The following is a 5,695-nucleotide window of genomic DNA, read 5'->3' on the forward strand; positions in this document are numbered from 1 at the left end:
CCTCAATCTCTCCGCCTCCTTCTCTCTCTCTCCTTCCTCTTACTGAACCGTCCCAGCGTTTGGTCCCCTTCCGTGACTCTGTGAAGCGCCTTCGGGAATGTTTGACTAACGTGAGAGGAGAGGGGGGGGTGGGGTGGCGGGGGTGGGGGCTATACAAATGCAAGTTGTTGTTGTAAGGACGCAGCTCGTACCTGCGACGTCCTTTTCACCGCCAAGAGGCTCATCACGGGTCATCTCTCCCGCAGGGAGTCCACAAGTTGAGTTTCCCCGAGTGTGGGCCCGGCAGGGAGGGCGCAGCCTGCTGCTGTTCTCAGACTTACGGAGACGCTACGAGGAGACGCGACCGGCGATGGGCGACGCGGATTTGCACAGGAAGGTAAAGCACCGTAAGATCGTGGCTCTGGTTCTTTGCGGAAGTGCCGGTCACCCAGGCTCGAGTCGGGTCAGATTGCGTGCTGCCATGTCCTTCAGACCGGAGAGACCCTCCACGGTACAGTCCAGAGGAGGAGACCTCACTGGACTGGTGACCCAGAGGGCTCAGGAAATGCTGCGGGGGCCGAGGGTTCAAATCCGGCCGGGGAATTTAAATTCAATTATTAAAAATCAGGAACGATAAAGCCAGACTCCATCATGGTGGCCGTGACGACAGTCATCGATCATCATTAAAAAAAACTATCTGGTCCACGAAATCTCCCTTTCGGGTAGGAAATAACAAAGAACAAAGAACAAAGAAAAGTACAGCACAGGAACAGGCCCTTCGGCCCTCCAAGCCCGTGCCGACCATGCTGCCCGACTAAACTACAATCTTCTACGCTTCCTGGGTCCGTATCCCTCTATTCCCATCCTATTCATGTATTTGTCAAGATGCCCCTTAAATGTCACTATCGTCCCTGCTTCCACCACCTCCTCCGGCAGCGAGTTCCAGGCACCCACTACCCTCTGCGTAAAAAACTTGCCTCGTACATCTACTCTAAACCTTGCCCCTCTCACCTTAAACCTATGCCCCCTAGTAATTGACCCCTCTACCCTGGGGAAAAGCCTCTGACTATCCACTCTGTCTATGCCCCTCATAATTTTGTAGACCTCTATCAGGTCGCCCCTCAACCTCCTTCGTTCCAGAGAGAACAAACCGAGTTTATTCAACCGCTCCTCATAGCTAATGCCCTCCATACCAGGCAACATTCTGGTAAATCTCTTCTGCACCCTCTCTAAAGCCTCCACATCCTTCTGGTAGTGTGGCGACCAGAATTGAACACTATACTCCAAGTGTGGCCTAACTAAGGTTCTATACAGCTGCAACATGACTTGCCAATTCTTATACTCAATGCCCCGGCCAATGTAGGCAAGCATGCCGTATGCCTTCTTGACTACCTTCTCCACCTGTGTTGCCCCTTTCAGTGACCTGTGGACCTGTACACCTAGATCTCTCTGACTGTCAATACTCTTGAGGGTTTTACCATTCTCTGTATATTCCCTACCTGCATTAGATCTTCCAAGATGCCGTCCTTACTCCGGTCTGGCTTACACGTGACTCCAGACCCCACATACAGCAATGTAGGATAATGGACCCCAATCACGTATGAAAATTGCTTACAGTTACCCCTCAAAAGATACGACTGAATGCAGTGAATACCATACCCTTAACTGCTATCTTTATTCCCAATTGAACAACAAGAAAATAGACCATCTCGGTCCTCAATCCACCGTAAATGCCAAAGGCACAGAGTAAAATTTGCTTTGCAAAGTTATTCTTTGAGAAAGAGATCTCTTGACACTCCAGTCCAAACCCCTGCAAAAACACTGGCTGGATGTCTTCAAAAGCTGTTTTCAACTGGTTTGTTTCATCTCTTCCCCCTTGTCCTCAGACAAGTCTGCACCGCTTTAAAGACCGTCAATCTCTTTTGAACTGAAGTGCAGAGAGCAAAAGCCTGACAGGCGGTCCCAGGTTCATCCGGAACAGAACGGAACTGAAAAATGCTTTTTCAACCAAATACAAAAATACTTAGCTCCGCCCTGCAATGGCATCATCTCGCCTAAACTGAAAACGACTGAACTCCACGGGGAATCCCCTTAATCAAAACAAGATTGCATTAGCCCAAGTTTTTACGACGGTGCAGGCAACACGGTGGCACAGTGGGTTAGCACTGCTGCCTCACGGCGCCAAGGTCCCAGGTTCAATCCCGGCTCTGGATCACTGTCCGTGTGGAGTTTCCACATTCTCCCCGTGCTTGCGTGGGTTTCACCCCACAACCCAAAGATGTGCAGGCTAGGTGGATTGGCCACGCTAAATTGCCCCTTCATTGGAAAAAATGAATTGGGTACTCTAAGTTTATATTAAAAACAAGTTTTTTTACGACGGTTAATCGCACCTCAGGCTCCCAAAACCTTTGTCGTCTTTCAAACAGAGTTTGAAAAAACATGACTTCAGCAGTCGAACACACGGCAACCCAGGCTTTTAAACCTTCCTGCACCAATTACCTACAACGCAATACATCTGAAATCCTACATTCATCAAAAATTCTGGGCCTAGCCTGCGACGACCATGTCCAATGAGCAAATAAATAAAAATGGAATTTACACCACGAGAGCAGGACATTAAACTTCACAAAGTCCGTGCTGGTAAATCCCGCTCCTCAGAAGCCTCCCCGTACTCCCTCTCCTCTTCATCTTACCCCATCAACACATCCTTTCCATCCCTTCTCCCTCCATCTTTACCTACCATCCCTGGAAATGTATTTCCCCCCCCCCCCCCCCCACCAGTCTTCCGGGTATAGGCTGGTTCAGCACAGTGGGCTAAACAGCTGGCTTGTAATGCAGAACAAGGCCAGCAGCGCGGGGTTCAATTCCCGTACCGGCCTCCCCGAACAGGCGCCAGAATGTGGTGACTAGGGGCTTTCCCCAGCAACTTCATTTGAAGCCCACTTGTGACAAGTAATTATTATTATTATAATTAATGTCCTCTCCTGAAATTTCCCACAGGGTTTTTTGGGGGGGCTCTCTGTCTCATTTATGCCCCCCACCCTCCACGCTGCCTTGGAAACGCCGTCTCTACATTCTCCCAGCTCCAGGGTCCCGGGTTCGATTCCGGCTTGGGTCACTGTCTGTGCGGAGTCTGCACATCCTCCCCGTGTGTGCGTGGGTTTCCTCCGGGTGCTCCGGTTTCCTCCCACAGTCCAAAGATGTGCAGGTTAGGTGGCTTGGCCGTGATAAATTGCCCTTGGTGTCCAAAATTGCCCTTAGTGTTGGGTGGGGTTATTGGGTTATGGGGATAGGGTGGAGGTATTGACCTTGGGTAGGGTGCTCTTTCCAAGAGCCGGTGCAGACTCGATGGGCCGAATGGCCTCCTTCTGCACTGTAAATTCTATGATCTATGATCTATGATCTACCTCAACACCAGCAAACCCCCTCTGGGCTGAGAAAGACCTCAGTTAAACCCGCTGTCTGGCCACCCTCTTAGCCCGGCCTGTTCAAGTTCTGGTATCATTCCACTAAATCTTTTGCCCATCTTTCCCAGGCGCCTCTGTTTAACGGGGAGGTCAGCTTGGTGCAGAGTGCCCCCAAATGTGAGTTGTTTGTTTTTTTACAAATTCATTCACGGGATGTGGGGGTCGCTGGCCGGGCCCAGCATTTATGGCCCATCCCTAATTGCCCCTTGAGAAGGGGCTGCTCTGTCCTGGGTGGTATCGAGCTTTCTGGGCATAGGTTTGGAAGATGCTATCGGAGGGGGCTTGGCGAGACACTATGTTGCAGGCGACGGGGGAGGTATTAGCTACTAAATGCTCTGTTGGCATTCCTCCCCACAGTGCCCGGGGTGCGGTCTCCTGGTGCAGAGATTGGACACGGAAGACTACTGCGTGGAGTGCCCAGCCTGCCCTGGGAACGGAGGAAGGTCCTATCGGTTCTGCTGGAGCTGCACGAGTGAATGGCGTGGACAATCGCTGCAGGGGTTCGGCTGCAAGAGGGAGACCTGCAGCATGGTGGCGCTGTTGCTCTCCTGCCCTTCGATAAACAACCCACTGGTGACCGTCAACGGGTGCCCAGTGGTCCGGGCGTGCCCCGACTGCAGAGCACTGATCGCCCACGCGGGGGGCTGCAAGTACGTTACTTGCAGGAACTGTCGCAACTGCTTCTGTTACCGTTGCTTAGAGAAGTACACCACCTGCTATGGAGCCAATCCCCAGTGGTATCATGTGGCATCCTGCGCTAAACCCATGGCGCCCAGGCAAAACTTTTCTTCAGCCCTCGCTTCCATCCTAACCCCGTAACCCAATAACCCCCTGTGATGAACGGTTACTGTGACACTGTACCCTTGTCATCATGTAAGGTGATGTCCCCTTTAAGACCGGGCTTGGAACCCTGGGGACTCCGCCTCCGGCTCCGCCCACCTGGGAGCCGTATATAACACAGTTAGCACCCGTCACGGCACCAGACTAGTTCTTAGCTTAATAAAGCCTTCTTTACCGTTTACTCTCTAAGCGTCGTTATTGAGGGTACCTCACCCCTCCTGACCTCTTTGTTCACTGAGGGCAATTTATCGCGGCCAATCCGCCTAACCTGCACGTCCTTGGACTGTGGGAGGAAACCGGAGCACCCGGAGGAAACCCACGCACACACACGGGGAGGATGTGCAGACTCCGCACAGACAGAGACCCAGTGGGGAATCGAACCCGGGACCCTGGAGCTGAGAGGCCACGGTGCTAACCACCGTGCTACCATGATATATGCATTGTGCTATATATTTGCAGTAATAGTTTTTATAAATTCTGGTTTCACAGTCAGGCAGGCAGAAGATGCAATTAAGATGTTGTAAAAGTGGGATCATCATTGATTATACCCATTTAATTGTTTACCGATATGGGGCTACGGCAAAGAAGGTTTCTTGGGGTTTCGATAACAGTAGGGTTGTGTTTCTTCTTAGTTAAGAGGGTCTTTATAAAAATACATTCATGGGATTTGGGCATTGCTGGCTGGGCCCAGCATTTATTGCCCGTTTCTAATTGCCCTTGCGGGGGCATTTAAGAGCCAACCGCATTCCTGTGGATTTGGGGTCACATGTAGGCCGGCCCAGGTAAGATCGGCAGATTTCCTTCCCCAAAGGGAACCAGATGGGGTTTTACGACAATCGACAATGGTTTCATGCTCATCGTTCGACTTTTGAATCCAGATTTTATTCAATTCAAATTGGACCGTCTGCCGTGGTGGGATTCGAACCTGGGCCCCCCAGAGCATTACCCCGGGTCTCTAGATTAGTAATTAATGGGAGGAGCCAGGGCTGTCGCAAGCAGTTTAGCTTTTAGCCCGCCAAAGACAGAAGGACTCAGTTTGTGTCTGAAGGAGTCTTTTGCTCAAAGACACTGCCGACAGTGTACAGCAAACATGAGTTTGCTAACTTTATTTACAGGGGTCTTTTGACCTGTAATATGCTTCGCTTAATTGAAGATAGAGAAGGTATCAGTTAGAAGTTAAAGTGTGTCCTTTTATTGGTTAGATTTGTTTAACTGTTCATTGTGAGCTATCTTCTGTGATGTTAATGTAATTGTTCCTATGTTAAGAATAACATTTATTTTCACATCAAAGATCGTGATTTGTCAGTGGAATCCGAAATAGTTTGTGTTTATTGTCCGGCTTCCTCACATCCATTGGGTTCTGGCCCGGTATCATCACAGAAGCATCGTTCAATAAAGTACATTGAGTA

At 50.4% G+C, this 5,695-nt stretch overlaps 1 long non-coding RNA gene across 3 annotated transcripts in view; it reads left to right on the plus strand.

The window, feature by feature from the left end:
* The window catches only part of LOC140404749 (uncharacterized), a 10,482-nt gene extending 6,017 nt beyond the window's left edge, over positions 1-4,465 (plus strand). For all 3 annotated transcript variants that reach the window (XR_011938562.1, XR_011938560.1, XR_011938561.1), the window contains exons 2-3: positions 246-376; positions 3,804-4,465. This is a non-coding gene — a long non-coding RNA (uncharacterized lncRNA). The remainder of the gene's footprint in view (positions 1-245; positions 377-3,803) is intronic.
* The last annotated feature ends 1,230 nt before the right edge of the window (positions 4,466-5,695 follow it).

The sequence above is a fragment of the Scyliorhinus torazame genome, chromosome 31, assembly GCF_047496885.1.
Source record: "Scyliorhinus torazame isolate Kashiwa2021f chromosome 31, sScyTor2.1, whole genome shotgun sequence".
In the NCBI taxonomy this organism is placed as follows: domain Eukaryota; kingdom Metazoa; phylum Chordata; class Chondrichthyes; order Carcharhiniformes; family Scyliorhinidae; genus Scyliorhinus; species Scyliorhinus torazame.